Genomic DNA, 18,306 nt, shown 5'->3' with positions numbered 1-18,306 from the left:
TATATGTCTTTTGAATATTTTATATGTATTTCCTTAACAGCGATAACTCTTACTAAATATTCTCTTATACAGTGTCATTTCCCCTCTTTTGTCTGTTCTCTTTGTGAGCTCTTCAATAAGGAATTCTGGTAAGAGTCCCTCAGTTTAATGTTTATGTTGTAACCAAGACACGGGGATTGTTGAACTTGTTCTAGAAGCCCCCATAGGCAACAATAACACCACGTGGGATTGTTCTTCTTTTGCATAGGCACATTAAAATACAAAAATATTATACATACAAACAAGTTCTTATCTAATAGAGATAGGAACTCACTAATCTTGTAATGCAATGGGACCTTACACCCTGATCATTGACATTATGACCTGGCTCAGGCCTCAGAAGAATGGGCATTCTTTATTCACCCCCTGAAACAGGGAAGCCTTCTATGAAACAACCAAGTTGTCTATAACATCACCTGGGAGCAATCCTCTACCAGGGAAGACACTACCACTGCTCTCACATCAACCTACTTAAAAGAGACTTCCCTTAACATCCAGAAGACTTAACAACAAGTACCTGCTTTCAGGACAGGGCTCTCTGCATTGCCTTCTAATTATTAGGTGAAAGTAGAGGACACTCCACATCATCCTGAATTCAATGTAGAATATGCAGATTCCAGGGTCATTAACTACAGAAACCTGACACCAAAAACAGAGACTGTGTGAAAAATAAAAAAGTATTGGAAGACAATGACTTGGGTTGGACAACCTAGTATGCCTGGAACCTAGACTTGGTCTTACACCAGAAAACTTCAGGGGTAGGGTCTCCTTGTATTTAGGTCAAGGCTTTTCCTTTCCGTGTTCCCCATATTTTGCTGAGCCTATGCAAACAACAATTGCCACTGGAACACCATTTTATGCTATGCTCCTTTGACTCTAAACCTTAAGAAAACCACTTAAACTTTTGAGGTTTACTTAATCTAATATGCATGTGCATGGTATTGTAAAAAAAAATACTATACCTTCAATGTTAAAGGAGTTCCATAAATTTTGTGGCTTTAGACTGCTTTGTGTACTGCTATGAAATGTTATAATGTACTACAAGCTGGGGACTTGAGGGACAAAGTAATTGTACATGGGTTCTGTTTTATTTTTCTTAATGTTCTTTGGCTGAAAGTTCAAAATTTAGGTGTTAGCAAGGGGATTTCTTCTGAGAATTCTGTTTATGGGTGATTGTCTTCCCACTGTAACTTTACCTTGTCTTCTTTCTTTGCATCTTTGTTCTCATAATAAAAAAATAAAAAAAATTTTTTAAAGACATTATTATAATAACACAAGGAGACAATAGAGATGGGGGATGGAAGGTTCAGTCTATGATATGAAGCTTACCAGAAAGAATGTGAGTCCAGTTAGAGAAATAACCACAATGACAACCACTGACAATGAAAGTGAGAAAATAGAATGCCTTTCATAAATACAGGAAAGTGGGAGGGAGGGAGATGGAGAGCAGTGGTGGTGGTAATGTTGCACTGCTGAAGGGGAAGTTGTTTTGTTTATTTGTTTTTAATAACTAAATCCCAACTACAAACATACTTGTAATCATAGTGCCTAAATAAATATCTTGAAACAATAAAACACCAGCCCTGGACTCCTTAGCTCAGGCTCTGCACACCAGGGACCAGAGAGGAGAGGAGCAGGGTCAGAGACTGCCTGGGTGGGCTTCACTGCTCATGGGTTGTATGTCTAAACCTAGATGTCCCTACCCAGTGTTGGGATCACAGAAATATGGAGCATGAGCAGGGGCATCCCAAAATGAAGCATATGTCAAGATACTTAGTCTGAGGGCCAGAGCAGGGTCACAAGCAATAGGGCATTTGCCTTACATGTGCTAACCTAGGATGAACTGCAGTTTGATTTCCAGCATCCCATATGGTCCCCCAAACCCAGAGCGATTTCTGAGGACATAGCCAGGAATAACCCCCTGAATGTCACTGCATGTGACCCAAAGAGCAAAAAAAAAAAAAAAAAAAAAAAAAAAACAAACTTCAGACTTTACAGCTTAAATCCAGAGTCTCGGCCCACCTACAAAGATGACAGTTTTCTCAGTGACCAGAAAAACAATCTGGGACCAACACCAAGGGGTATGCATTCCTACCAGCAGTGAAAGAGAGTTCCTTTCTCCCCACTCAAATCCCCACCAGCACTGATTGTTCTTGAGTTGTTGGGGGGGTTTTGGTTTGGTTGTGTGTATGTGTGTGTGTGTGTGTGTGTGTGTGTGTGTGTGTGTGTGTGATGTATGAATTATGCCAATGTCTAAGAAGCACAAAATGTTCTATATACTTCATGGTTGCAGGTCTAATATCAAGGTCTTTATTTAATTAGGCTTTTACCTTTGTGCATGGTGTTAGATGGAGGTCTGAGTTTGCTTTTTTTGCATGTGGCTGACTAGCTGTTTCAACACCACTTCTTTTTTTTTTTTTTTTTTTTATTTTTGGGCCACACCAAGTAATGCTCAGGGGTTATACCTGGCTATGTGCTCAGAAATTGCTCCTGATTGGGGGACCATATGGGACACCGGGGGATCGAACCGCGGTCCGTCCAAGGCTAGCACAGGAAAAGCAAGCACCTTACCTTTAGCGCCACCGCCTGGCCCCTTCAGCACCACTACTTGAAGAAGCTTTTCTTGTTCAATTTTTCATTTCTTGAACGTTTATCAAAGATTAATTGATTGCATGAGGAAAGTTTGTCAAAAACCTTATATTTGTCTCAATTTACTCCTCTGCAAACATTATTTCCACTAGAAATATCAGTGAAGACTTTTACACAATGGCAGAACCAACTGAGGGAGCAACAGTAAATGTGCCTAGTGGAGGTTGACAAGAGTATTGAGCACAACAAGGCAACTGAGTCAAATTCTGTATGATGAAAAAGAATGAACAAACCTGAGCAGTCAACCACTAATTTCCAGTTTACATAGTGAAAATTGCATATGTTGTTTCATGAATAAAAATTAACTAAAACTAATGTCAGAATGACTATGTCAATATATGTATTAGGCATATTTAAATATAATCTTCAACATGTGTCTGCACTGAGCAAAAGCACAACAGGCTACATATTAAGTCATCAGTTCTTTCAGTCAAGGATTCTAACTCCTTCATGAACCATGTATTGCTAACTAGAACTTATAGCATAAATATGTCATAGAAAGAAGTGGGTTCTGGGAGGACATTAATTTCCTAATGTTTTTTAATTTAATAAATACAAATATCAGGCACTGATTAAATAAAATCATAGTTAGGATTAAAAAAGGTAGATTCTGACCAGAATGTGCTCCATGATACCTTGACTTCAACATAGGATCTGTGCAAAAGCCAGGTTCTCTAACTACAGAAACCTGACTGCAACAACTGAAATTGAGAACTTTTACTGGGACTTGAGAAAGACTTTGGGGCTAGACAACTTTGTATGTCCAAAGCGTGCAGTTGGTATTGTGGCATGATGCTTCATAGATAGGGGCACCCTGCTTTTAGGCCAAAGGTTTTCCCTATTTCTCCCATCTTTTACTGTGTCTATGCAGAAAAAAACTGCAACACACACCATATTTTTTTCTTTTTTAAATATTTTTTATCTTTTAAATAGGGGCTCCCATCCCTTTCAAAGAACCTTGGGACACAAATTATTTTATTTTACCACATACTTTGCATTTTTTTTGTTTTTTTTTGTTTTGGGGCCACACCCTGTGATGCTCAGGGGTTACTCCTGGCTATGCGCTCAGAAGTTGCTCCTGGCTTCTTGGGGGACCATATGGGACGCCGGGGGATCGAACCACGGTCCGTCCTAGGCTAGCGCAGGCAAGGCAGGCACCTTACCTCCAGCGCCACCGCCCGGCCCCACATACTTTGCATTTTTCCAAAAAAAATAAGAATGGAATAAAGAAAGGCTGGGGGCCGGGGCCAGGTGGTCTCAGATGTATTGATGGAGAAAAAATAAGGGCAGAATTAAATCACCACGCCAAAATCAACAACAATAGAATCAAAAGGTCTAAACTTTAACAATATAAAGGTAAATGGGCCTCTTATACTGGCAGGCCAGGTGGACAAAAGGAGGTGGTACAGGATGCACTCTGGGTTCATTGGTGGAGGAGGTCAACACTGGAGGTGAGAATGGCCCTGACTCTCTGTATATCTGAAATTCAACTATGAAGGACTTTGTAGATCACAATAGTTTCAATAAAATAATTTTTTTAAGTTAGTTACTGGAGTTTCTTAAAGGTCCTCACATGAAAAATGAACTACCTATATGAAATTATTGAAAAACCATCATATTGAAAACAACACGATATCTTCATTTCCTCTGACATTACTACAATGAGAAAGTCAGGGCCATTTTATAGCCTGTTTCAATGGGCCACATTAACCTACTGATAAACACCAGTAGACAGGGTGTGTGAGTTCGGTGCCCCAGTAGGAGAAAGGGAATCATGGTCAGACTTTGTTGCCCATTAATAAGAGCAGTTCACCTTATGCAAATTCCTCTTTAGACTCTAGGCTCAAATCCACTCTGGGCTGGGGGAGCTCCCAGCTGTCTCCTCACACAGGGCTGAGTCTCTGGGGAAGGCAGAGCTTTGAGCCAGAAGAAGATGAGACTGTGGGGTCTTCTCCTCTGCCTTGGGACAGCTGCTCCAGGTGAGTGTCCCTGAGACCACCCAGGACTCCAGCAAAGGAGAGACTGCAGGGACTGACAGTGACTTATTCTCTTTGTCTTCAGGTGTCCTGTCCCAGGTGCAGCTGCAGGAATCAGGCCCAGGACTGGTGACCCCCTCCAAGACATTCTCCCTCACCTGCTCTGTCTCTGGATTTTCCATCACAACCAGTGGTTACTGCTGGCACTGGATCCGCCAACCTACAGGGAAGGGTCTACAGTGGTTGGGGTGCATATGTTATGATGGAAGCACTAACTACAGCCCATCTGTGAAGAGCCGCATCTCCATCTCCAGAAACACAAACCAGAACCAATTCTCCCTACAGCTGAACTCTGTGACCCCTGAGGACACAGCTGTGTATTATTGTGCAAGAGACACAATGAGAGGAAGTCAGGGCGAGCCCAGACACAAACCTGAGGAAGATAGGAGTATGGCCCTAAGAGATGGCAGGCACCAGGTGGCATTCACAGCCTATTAAGTAGAGGCAGCACCTGAAAGGACAGCAGCTGACTGACCTATGATTGCTTTACTCTGGACAATTTGGTTTTCCTCTATTGAAGCTTTCTAAGTGCTTTTATTCTTGTCCCCACATTTTGATGGGGTTAGATTTTTTTCTTATTAAAATCTGTCAGTACACTGTAAATCTCAGATATTGTTAAAAACTGGTTTTTGAACAAGGAGGGATGCCATTTTAAAAAAGCCACATGGCAGCCTCTTTCAGGTTCTGAACAAAGAGAGATGCTTTTTTGTAAGGACCACTGGTCTTTTACTCTATTTTTTGTCCCCCAATTCACAATACAGATCAGGCATAAAGGGCCTGGGTTGAGGTGTATATGGAGTGCATTTACTGTACCTCCTCTTTCTAGATAGTTAGTGTAAAGAACACAGCCTGTGGTAAGAACTGGGAGGCCTTATCTTTTCTTTTTTCTTTTTTTTTTAATATATATAAAACCCTTCACCAGTGCAACATTCCCATGACCAATATCCCAAGTGTCCTTCCTCCCCACCCTGTCTAGAATTCAGGCCTGTGTGGGATGTTTTACTATATTAATTTAAGACTCCTAGAATTGGTGTGGGGATAGTGAGGAGGCCTTTCTGGACTCGACTAGATTCCTGCAGCTCCTAGAACCTGGCAGGTCTGAAGGTTGCATTATGAGGGCAGAGAGTATCACAGAGCAGTCAGATGAAGTTCCAGAGTTAGCCAGCTTTATTTCACGGTCCTAACCTAACATATACATTTTCTCAAATGGCTTCTATGCCTTTTCCTAGCGCTACTTCTCTACTCCTCTGGCTCTCTTGGCTTCTTTCTTCTTTTCAGCTGCTTTTTCCAGGCATCCTAGCTCAATAACTCCCTTTGCTGAAGCTACTGCAGCTGCTTCTTTAATGATGCTCAATTGCTGATGCATAATCTATTGCTGAATATCTCTGTTCAATCTCGCTGTTGATTCTCATTTCTGCCTTTTCTCACTTCTGCGCATCCTCTCATACACTACTCTAACACTCCTTCTTATTCCCTCTCTCTCCCCATGCAGACTCATCTATCCTTTCACAAAGAAGAAATACAAATGGCCAAAGGACACATAAAAAAATGCTCCACATCACTAATCATCAGGGAGATGCAAATCAAAACAATTATGAGGTATCACCTCACACCCCAGAGATTGGCACACATCACAAAGAATGAGAACAAACAATGCTGGCGGGGATGTGGAGAGAAAGGAACTCTTATCCACTGCTGGTGGAAATGCTGCTTAGTTCAACCCTTATGGAAAGCGATACAGAGATTCCTCCAAAAACTGGAAATCGAACTCCCATATGATCCAGCTATACCACTCCTAGGAATATAATCTAGGAACATAAAAATACAATACAAAAATCCCTTTCTTATACCTATATTCATTTCAGCACTATTTACCATAGCAAGACTCTGAAAACAGCCAAGATACCCTACAACAGATGAATGGCTAAAGAAACTGTGGTACATATACACAATGAATTATTATGCAGCTGTCAGGAGAAATGAAGTCATGAAATTTTCCTATACATGGATGTACATGAAATTTATCATGCTGTGTGAAATGAGAGAGAGAGAGAGAAAGATGCAGAATGGTCTCACTCATCTATGGCTTTAAGAAAAATAAAAGAGAGGGCGGGACTTCAGAGCATAAAAACTGGCTAAGCTTTGCAAGAGCTGGCTCCCTGTGTGTGACACCAGGCGGGGAAAATCCGCGAAAGTACACTGGCCCAGTGGGGCTCAACCGTGAAAGACTGTGAGTGTGACCTGTCTATGTCTGTCTACTGTCCTCTTGCGTGAAACTCTTGCGAGTGGGGCAAAAAGAGCCTCCAGAAACCTCGCTCGCCCAGACGCCATTTTCAGGGAGGGACTTCAGAGCATAAAAACCGGCTAAGCTTTGCAAGAGCTGGCTCCCTGTGTGTGACACCAGGCGGGGAAAATCCGCGAAAGTACACTGGCCCAGTGGGGCTCAACTGTGAAAGACTGTGAGTGTGACATGTCTATGTCTGTCTACTGTCCTCTTGCGTGAAACTCTTGCGAGTGGGGCAAAAAGAGGCTCAGAGGAGCACGGCCGCGTAGCTCCGCTACGCGGCTGTGCACTCTTTCTAAGGAAAGAACTCCATTGCAACAAGAAGGAAAAATCACACTAAGAACGGCGCTATATCACAGAAGCAAACATTTCTCTCTGGACTGTCTTCTCTGTTGCATGCTCGGGCCTAAGATTTGACCCAGTGTGAGGCTTCATCCACGGAGGACTCCCCTCCCTTAGAGGCAAATCAGCCCATCCAGAAAGGGAGGAGCCAGAGGTGTGTGCTGCCTACATCATATAGACAATGAATACCACCACAACACGTAGAAAAACCCACAATACAAGTGTGACAATGGGGAAACAACGCAGGCCAGCATCAGACAGAGAGAATGAAGATGATAATTCTGAGGACCAGATAATGACTGAACAACTAATCAACCTCTCAGATAAGGACTTTAGACTAGCAATATGGAAGGTGCTCAACAGACTCCAAGAAACCATGGATTGAGTTGAACAGAACACTAATAAGAACCAAGAAAATATGAAGGCAGAAATGACAAAACTCCAAACTGAAATAACATGTCAACTAACAGGACTGAAAAAGTCAGTAAACGAAGTGAATGACAAAATGGATAAGCTCTGGGACAGGGTATCAGAAGCTGAGAATAGACTTGGTGCTGTGGAAGATGAGATACATAACAATTCCATACAGCAGGAGAGATTGGACAAAAAACTTAAAGCAAATGAGCAGACAATAGAAAAATTAGTCAAAGAATGGGAACAGACGAAAATAGAAGTCTATGATAAGATCAACAGAAACAACTTAAGAATCATTGGAGTCCCAGAGACCCAGGAAGAAAATTTCCAGGAAGAATCAATGGTCAAGAACATCATTAAAGAGAAACTTCCAGAGCTAAAGAATATATGTGATCAAATCCTGCATGCCCGAAGAGTACCAACCAAAAGAGACCCCAGAAAAACCACCCCAAGACACATCCTAGTCACAATGACAAATCCCACAGATAGAGACAGAATTCTGAAAACAGCAAGATCAAAAGGGGAAATCATGTTCAAGCAAGCTTCCCTGAGATTTACAGCAGACCTGTCACCAGAAACGCTCAATGCCAGAAAGCAGTGGTGGGATATTGTGACAAGACTGAATGAAATGAATGCTTCACCCAGAATACTATACCCAGCAAAACTCACTTTCCGGTTTGACTAAAGAATACATGGTTTCACAGAAAAAAAACAGCTCAGAAACTTCACAGACACAAAACCAGTCTTAAGAGAAAAACTGAAAGACCTAATCTAAGACAAGACTACCCAAAAGACACACCAAATTTTGAAATAAAGATGGCGTTAAATCCCAGGACAATTCTTTCTCTCAACGTCAATGGACTAAATGCACCAGTTAAGAGACACAGAGTGGCTAAATGGATCAAAAAACTCAATCCAACCTTCTGCTGCCTACAAGAAACGCACCTGAATAGTCAGAACAAACATAGACTCAAAATAAAATGCTGGAGAAAAGTTATCCAAGCAAACAACACCCATAAAAAAGCTGGAGTGGCCATACTAATATCAGATAATGCAAACTTTATACTCAGGAAGGTTGTAAGGGACAAAGACGGACATTTTATATTAATCAAGGGGTACGTAGAGCAGGAAGAATTCACTCTCCTAAACATATATGCACCGAATGAGGGGCCAGCAAAATATTTAATACAACTGTTGACAAATCTGAAAAATAATATCAACAACAACACAATAATTGTGGGGGACCTTAACACGGCTTTGTCAACACTGGATAGGTCAACCAGACTGAAACCCAAGAAGAATATACTAGACCTGAGGAGAGAAATGGAAGAAAGAGGCCTAGTGGATATATATAGGACACTCCATCCCCAGAAACCTGGATACACATTCTTCTCCAATGTACATGGGACATTCTCCAGGATAGACTACATGCTGGCACATAAAACATACCTCCATAATATCAAGAGGATAGAAATTTTGCAGACTACCTTTGCTGACCACAAGGCTCTGAAATTATTTGTGAACTCCAAAGGGACTCAGAAGAAACACTTTAACACCTGGAAGTTAAACAGCCTCATGCTCAATAACCAGTGGGTCCGAGATGAAATCAAGGAGGAAATAAAAAGGTTCCTGGAAACAAATGACAATAAAGACACAAACTCTCAGAACTTATGGGACACAGCAAAAGCAGTACTGAGAGGAAAATTTATAGCTTTGCAAGCACACATCAGGAAGGAAGAAGGAGCTTACCTGAGTAGCTTAATGACACAGCTAATAGAACTAGAAAATGCTCAACAAAAGGACCCAAGAATAGGAAGACAGAAGGAAATAACAAAGCTGAGAGCAGAAATCAACGAAGTGGAAACTCAAAAAACAATCCGAAAGATCAACGAAAGCAGAAGTTGGTTCTTTGAAAAAATAAACAAGATTGATAGACCACTGGCAAACCTAAAAAAGAAAGAGAGAGAGAGAAACTTGATAACTCGTATCAGGAATGAAAAAGAAGAGATCACTACTGATATGACAGAGATTCAAAGGGTAATCAGAAACTACTTTGAAAAACTCTACGCCACTAAAAATGAGAACCTGGAAGAAATGGATAAATTGTTGGACTCTTATAATCTTCCACGGTTGAAGGAAGAGGATGTAGCATATCTAAACACCCCCATCACCATTGATGAAATTAAAACAGTAATCAAATGTCTGCCGAAAAACAAAAGCCCAGGTCCAGATGGATTCACTAATGAATTCTATCAAACTTTCCAAGAGGAACTACTGCCAATCTTGGCAAGACTCTTTCATGAAATTGAACAAACAGAAACACTTCCAAATAGCTTTTATGAAGCCAACATCACCTTGATACCTAAACCAGACAGAGACGCTACCAAAAAAGAAAATTACAGACCAATATCACTGATGAATGCAGATGCAAAGATCCTCAACAAAATCCTGGCAAATAGGATTCAATGCCTCGTTAAGAAGATCATCCACTACGATCAAGTAGGTTTCAAACCAGGAATGCAAGGCTGGTTTAACATCCGTAAATCTATCAACATAATACACAACATCAATAATAAGAAAAATAAAAACCACATGATCATATCAATAGATGCAGAGAAAGCATTTGATAAGGTCCAACACCCATTCTTGATCAAAACTCTCAGCAAGATGGGAATGGAGGGAACCTTTCTCAATATAGTGAAGGCCATCTACCACAAGCCAGTGGCAAATATTATCCTCAATGGAGAAAAAGTGAAAGCCTTCCCTCTAAATTCTGGCACAAGACAAGGCTGTCCTCTCTCACCACTCCTATTCAACATAGCACTGGAAGTACTTGCTATAGCGATTAGGCAAGAAAAGGATATCAAGGGAATCCAGATAGGAAAGGAAGAAGTCAAGCTCTCACTGTTTGCAGATTACATGATACTCTACTTAGAAAACACTAAAGACTCGACCAAAAAGCTTCTAGAAACAATAGACTCATATAGCAAGGTGGCAGGCTACAAAATTAACACACAAAAATCAATGGCCTTTCTATATACCAATAGTAATAAGGATGAAATGGACATTAAGAAAACAAACCCATTCACAATAGTGCCACACAAACTCAAATATCTTGGAATCAACTTGACTAAATATGTGAAGGACCTATACAAAGAAAACTATAAAACTCTGCTCCAAGAAATAAGAGAGGACACACGGAAATGGAAACGCATACCCTGCTCATTGATTGGCAGGATTAACATCATCAAAATGTCAATACTCCCCAAGGCATTATACAGATTTAATTCCATCCCTCTAAAGATACCCATGACATTCTTCAAAGAAGTGGATCAGACACTTTTGAAATTCATTTCGAACAATAAACACCCTCGAATAGCTAAAGCAATCATTGGGAAAAAGAATATGGGAGGAATTACTTTTCCCAACTTTAAACTGTACTACAAAGCAACAGTTATCAAAACAGCATGGTATTGGAATAAGGATAGGTCCTCAGATCAGTGGAATAGGCTTGAATACTCAGAAAATGTTCCCCAGAGATACAACCATCTAATTTTTGATAAAGGAGCAGGAAATCCTAAATGGAGCAGGGAAAGCCTCTTCAACAAGTGGTGTTGGCACAATTGGATAGCCACTTGCAAAAAATTAAACTTAGACCCCCAGCTAACATCATGTACAAAGGTAAAATCCAAATGGATTAAAGACCTCGATATCAGACCAAAAACTATAAGATATATAGAACAGCACATAGGCAAAACACTCCAGGACATTACAGGCATCTTCAAGGAGGAAACTGCACTCTCCAAGCAAGTGAAAGCAGAGATTAACAGATGGTAATATATTAAGCTGAAAAGCTTCTGCACCTCAAAGGAAATAGTGCCCAGGATACAAGAGCCACCCACTGAGTGGGAGAAACTATTCACCCAATACCCATCAGATAAAGGGCTAATCTCCAAAATATACAAGGCACTGACAGAACTTTACAAGAAAAAAACATCTAACCCCATCAAAAAATGGGGAGAAGAAATGAACAGACACTTTGACAAAGAAGAAATACACATGGCCAAAAGACACATGAAAAAATGCTCCACATCACTAATCATCAGGGAGATGCAAATCAAAACAACGATGAGATACCACCTCACACCCCAGAGAATGGCACACATCACAAAGAATGAGAATAAACAGTGTTGGCGGGGATGTGGAGAGAAAGGAACTCTTATCCACTGCTGGTGGGAATGCTGTCTAGTTCAACCTTTATGGAAAGCGATATGGAGATTCCTCCAAAAACTGGAAATCGAGCTCCCATATGATCCAGCTATACCACTCCTAGGAATATACCCTAGGAACACAAAAATACAATACAAAAACCCCTTCCTTACACCTATATTCATTGCAGCTCTATTTACCATAGCAAGACTCTGGAAACAACCAAGATGCCCTTCAACAGACGAATGGCTAAAGAAACTGTGGTACATATACACAATGGAATATTATGCAGCTGTCAGGAGAGATGAAGTCATGAAATTTTCCTATACATGGATGTACATGGAATCTATTATGCTGAGTGAAATAAGTCAGAGAGAGAGAGAAAAACGCAGAATGGTCTCACTCATCTATGGGTTTTAAGAAAAATGAAAGACACCCTGGTAATAATAATTTTCAGACACAAAAGAGAAAAGAGCTGGAAGTTCCAGCTCACCTCAGGAAGCTCACCACAAAGAGTGATGAGTTTAGTTAGAGAAATAACTACATTTTGAACTGTCCTAACATTGAGAATGTATGAGGGAAATGTAGAGCCTGTTTAGGGTACAGGCGGGGGTTGGGTGGGGAGGAGGGAGATTTGGGACTTGGGTGATGGGAATGTTGCACTGGTGATGGGTGGTGTTCCTTTTATGACTGAAACCCAAACACAATCATGTATGTAATCAAGGTGTTTAAATAAAAAAAATATAAAAAAAAAGAAAAATAAAAGACATTCTTGCAATAATAACTTTCAGGAACAAAAGAGAAAAGAGCTGGAAGTTACAGCTCACCTCATGAAGCTCACCACAAACAGGGATGAGTTTAGTTAAAGAAATAACTACATTTTGAACTATCCTAATAATGAGAATGTATGAGGGAAATAGAAAGCCTGTCTAGAGTACAGGCGGGGGTTGGATGGGGATGAGGGAGATTTGGGACATTGGAGATGGGAATGTTGCACTGGAGATGGGTGGTATTCTTTACATGACAGAAACCCAAATACAATCATGTATATAATAAAGTTGTTTAAAGAAAAAAATTAAAAAACAATAAAATAATATATATATGTATTATCATCAAAAAAAGAATTTGCTGGTCTGTTTTTCTTTGGTTTTTGTTGTTGTTGTTGCTGGTTTGGAGGGTGTTTGTTTGTTTTTTTGTTTTGGGGGTTGTTCTTTTGGGGGGTAACCCCTGGCAGCGCTCAGGAGTTACTCCAGTCTCTATGATCAGAAATCTCTCCTGGCAGGCCTAAGGGACCATATGGGAAACTGCGATTCCAAACGCTGACTTCATGCTATTTTACCTTACCTCCATGCTATATCTCTGGACCCTGTTTGTTTGATTTTTGCCAGAGTTAATGGTTTTCGGTTTTGGTTTATTCTTTTTTATTCCTTTTGTACTTTTATTGTTTCTCCCTTATTATTTTTTGTTTTTGTATTGTTAGCTTTTTCTTCTTTTTCTTTTTTTCCCTTACTTCTTATAAATAGATATTTATAACATCTAGATGTACTCCTCTTATTTTTTCTTTTTTGTTTGCCTTTCTCCCCCAACAGTACCATTTGTACCAGTCATATGTTTATTAGGTGGCAAGGAAGAAAGATTATCATAGAACACAAATAAAGAATAGATAAAGCTGAAGAGAACACAATCAGAAAACTCAGGATAAGCTGGTACATATTTGAATGGGAAATGTATCTGGGAAAGAAGTCTCTAGAATATATTAATCTCATAGGAATTTTCTCTGGGACAAGTGGCAGAGATAATCCCCACCAAGAAATTATTTCCTATGGTTCTAGAATCTGGAAATATGCCCCCCCCCCCAAATTACCTATCAAGTGCCTTTCCTCTGTCTATGGAACTAAGTGTTTTTGGAAATGTATGATTATCTGACATAGTGGGTCAGTTATATTTATTGTTTGCCTCAAATTCTGTACATGGTGGAAGAACAGTAGCAAACACATCAGAAAATGGGGGTAAGTGCCATTCTGTAGTTAAAAGGTTCCAGTAAGAATGGATTTTATTATCAGATCCTGACACATAAGATTTTCCCTAAGGAAACTTCTCAGAGAGCTCCTTGACATATTTTCTGGGATGAGGAAGGGGCTGGGTTTGAGGAAGAACACATTGAGAAGTCTGTGTGCTCTGAGTTCTAGGCTGTACTTCACTCCAAGAGAGCCAGAGACCAACCTCCTTGGGTTCCCTCCTTTGCCTACATAGGCATTACATATGCAAATCTCCACTTTAGAGCCAGGGTTAAAACCAGGTACACACTCACTTCTACATAGGTTCCCTCTCCCTGACACAGTGTCTGAGGTCCTGGAGCTTGGGGACAGGAACACGGCTCATCTATGGCTACTCCTTTTTCTGGTGGCAGCTCCTGGCTGTGAGTATCCCTGGACAGAGGCCAACAAGTTCGGGATGGTGCCTCTGAGCTCAGTATTCACTGTGGGTCTCTGTCCCCAGGGGTTCTGTCTGAGGTACAGCTGCAGGAGTTGGGCACAAACCTGGTGACGCCCTCACAGACGCTGTCCCTCACCTGTTCAGTCTCTAGGTTCACGCTAACCAGCAATCATGTTCACTGGATTCGCAAGGCCCCTGGAAAAGGGCTGGATTGGATTGGCATTATATGGAATGATGGTAGCACACGTTATAAACCAAGTCTACAGTCCCGACTCAGCATCACCAGGGACACCTCCAAGAGTGAAGTCTACTTAAAATTGAGCAACTCAGTTACTGAGGACACAGCCGTGTATTATTGTGCAAGACACACAGTGAGGGAAGTGGCTGTGAGCTCAGACACAAACCTATTGAAAAGACAGAGAGATCTCCTAGCATGGTTGAGGCCACCGGGGGGGGGGGTCTCAGGACTATAGGCTGTGCTGTAGAAACAGAAATGGGAGAGGCCTGATGGGAATGGATTTGTTTTCTCAATTACTAAGATAAATAAATCAAATTTGGTAACCTAAGTTACACACATCTGAAGTATTACTTCTCCTCTGTTATGAATTTCTGCATGACTCTTCATGTCCAAGTCTTATAGACCATTTAGTACAGTGTGTTGACTTTGCTGTCTTGCAAAGATCATTCCTTTTCACAGACAGAACACCCTCTATGCCTCATCTCCTTCTCATTATCATTGAAGAAATGTGATGATGACAATGGGAGTTTTTACTCTGGTGGTGCACATGCACCAGAATTGGTGCTGAAAAAGATCTACCAGCAACAATGCCTCACACTGTAGTTTCCCTTGGGTCAGCATCTTTTCTCAGTGCTTTTCTCAGATGCACAAATGCTCAGTTACCTAGGAATGTAGTTTCCACACATGGCCTGTTATTGTTGGATCTTGTGCATTCTGATGCTTTGTCCTTTATATCCCACAGAAGAACTAGTTCTTCTAAATTGGTCCATTTCACTCTCATTGACTTTACTTCATCTGATAGTCTCCAGTTCCTTCCATATAATTCAATATTTTATTTTCTCATAACTACATAGAATTTGTTTTCACCCAACACAGAAGATGCCTTTATTAATCATTTTGTTCAGAGCATGACCATTATTTTAATTGCCAGATATGAAGATGAAAATAAATATATAAAAATGCTCTTTATCAGGACCACAGTGATAACACAGCAATAAGGTGTTTGTCTTGCATGCATTCAACCCAGGACAGACCCAAGTTTGATTCCTGGCATCCCATATGGTCTCTCTGAACCTACCAGGAGTGATTTCTGAGCACAGATCCAAGAGTAACCCCTGAGAGAAGCCGGGAGTGGCCCAAACCCCCCAAAATAAATAATGAATAAAATGCTCCTTATCTATAATCACCTATATCAATTATAATCAAATACAAATTAAAAGAACAAAGATAAATGACATCTTACCATAGCAATTGTCATATATCATAAAGAACCAAGTACAAAAATGACCAGTGTTGGCTTGGACATAGTAAAATTTGCCAACCATTCCTGGTGTGAACATCAGCTGGATCAATATGTCCAGAATTGAGTGTGTCTTGAAGCCCGAATTCAGAGTTTGAGCACCACCTGCTGAGATGAAAAAGGTTTGTCAATGACTCAACAAAAGGACCTGAGTCCTATACCAAGGGTGTGCCTAAATAATTAAAGAAAATGGGGTTTTCAGAAAGTCAGGATGAAATATTTATAGGTTATCATTCACTTCTACCCAGACATTTGATACACAAAAATATCACTAAAGGGTATGGAATGGTGCACAGAGCGGTTAGGCGTCTGCCTTGCCAGCTCTAGCCTAGGTCAAACCTTAGTTTGATCCCCCGACATTCCATATGGTCCCCAAGCCAGGAACAATTTCTGAGCATATGGCCAGGAGAAACCCCTGAGTGTCACTGGTTGTGGCCCCTCAAAATATATATATATGATATACATATATATATATATATATATATATATATATCTGTCACTGAAGACTTTAAACAATGTCGATGTACTTGAGAGAACAACAGTAAGAGACTGTGCCAAGTGTTTAATCTCAAGGGTGAGGCAATATGTCATCTGAGTCCAGGAAAATCCTGTGAGATAGAAAAAAATAAACAATTCTGAGCAGAATCTTGTTGATTTATAGTTTACATAGTGATATTTGACATATCTTATTTCACAAAATAAAATCAATTGAAACTAAAGACAGAATGGCTTTTTTTTAATATCTCTTGTAGTTAAAATAAATATCTAATCCCATCAAAAAATGGGGAGAAGAAATGAACAGACACTTCCTCAAAGAAAAAATACAAGTGGCCAAAAAGCATATGACAAAATGTTCCACATCACTAATCATCAAGGAGATGCAAATCAAAACAACTATGAGGTACCATCTCATGCCCAGAGATTGGCACACATCACAAAGAATGAGAGTAAGCAGTGCTGGCGGGGATGTGGTGAGAAAGGGACTCTTATTTACTGCTGGTGGGAATGCCCTCTAGTTCAAACTTTATGGAAAGCGATATGGAGATTCCTCCAAAAACTGGAAATTGAGCTTCCGTACGATCTAGCTATACCACTTCTAGGGATATAACCTAGGAACACAAAGACACAATTCAAAAATTCCTTCCTAACACCTATATTTATTGCAGCACTATTTAAAATAGCCAGACTCTGTAAACAACAAAAATACACTTTAACAGATAAATAGCCAAAAAAAAAAATTGAAATTGAGCTCCCATATGATCCAGCTATACCACTCCTAGGGGTATGCCCTAGGAACACAAAAATACATTACAAAAATCCATTCCTCACACCTATATTCATTGCAGCACTATTTACATTAGCCAGACTCTGGAAACAACCAAGATGCCCTTCAATGCATAAATGGATAAAGAAACTTTGGTACATATACACAATGGAATATTATACAGTCATCAGAAGAGATAAAGTCATGAAATTTTCCTATACATAGATGTACATGGAATTTATTATGCTGAGTGAAAAAAGCCAAAGGGAAGGAGAAAGACACAGAATAATCTCACTAATCTATGGGTTTTGAGAAAAATAAAAAGATATTATTGTTATGATCTCCAAAGATTAGGGCCAGAAGGACTGGCTCATGATATGAAGCTTACCACAAATTGTGGTGAGTGCAGTTAGAAAAATAACTACACTAACAATTGCCATGATAATGTTAATGAGAAGGAAAATTAGAATACCTGACTTGAATACAGGCAGGAGGTGAGGGAGGAGGGAGATAAGAGGCATTGGTGGTGGGAAAGTTGCACTAATGAAAGGAGATGTTTTTGTATGACTAAAACCAAACTACAATGATGTTTTTAATCACAGTGTTTAAAAAAAGAAAGAAAGAAACTGGTACATCTACACAATGGAATACAGTGCATTCATCAGAAAAATTATATCATGAAATTTTACTACACATGAATGGGCATGGAAAATATTATTGCTAAGTGAAATAAGTCAGAGGAAGTGAGATAGACACAAAATAGTCTCTCTCATCTATAGGTCTTAAGAAAAATAAAAGACACCAATATTCTAGCCGGCATGGGGTTTGGGAAAGTCCAGGCCGAAGGCCTTCTCCCTAACTTGGGAATGCTGGTAGCCTTGGCAGGCCCCCAGCAATCCTATTCTTCATACCTTGGTCTCTAGGCCTTCCCTTGTTCCCAGGTGGCCAGAAATGTGGGTTCTGGGAGGACTCTCTTAAAGGGGCCCCTAGGCTTTCCACGCCACTCTTTCAGCACTATGGTGGAAAGGCACAGGGAGAAGGGCAGGCAGATGTCTGGCTTTTGGTTCTCTACTGAATCCTTTCTTAATCTGGAGG

General features: G+C 40.4%; 1 non-coding gene across 1 annotated transcript; it reads right to left on the bottom strand.

Moving 5' to 3' along the window:
• Positions 1 to 5,460: 5,460 nt before the first annotated feature.
• Positions 5,461 to 5,595, bottom strand: LOC126016561 (small nucleolar RNA SNORA51). The gene has a single exon (XR_007498355.1). It is a non-coding gene; the product is annotated as a small nucleolar RNA SNORA51 (small nucleolar RNA).
• Between the last annotated feature and the right edge of the window lie 12,711 nt (positions 5,596 to 18,306).

This window comes from Suncus etruscus, chromosome 8 (assembly GCF_024139225.1).
Source record: "Suncus etruscus isolate mSunEtr1 chromosome 8, mSunEtr1.pri.cur, whole genome shotgun sequence".
Lineage (NCBI taxonomy): Eukaryota > Metazoa > Chordata > Mammalia > Eulipotyphla > Soricidae > Suncus > Suncus etruscus.
The sequence above is the reverse complement of the archived record's forward strand: the minus strand, read 5'-3'. Positions and strand labels throughout refer to the sequence as shown.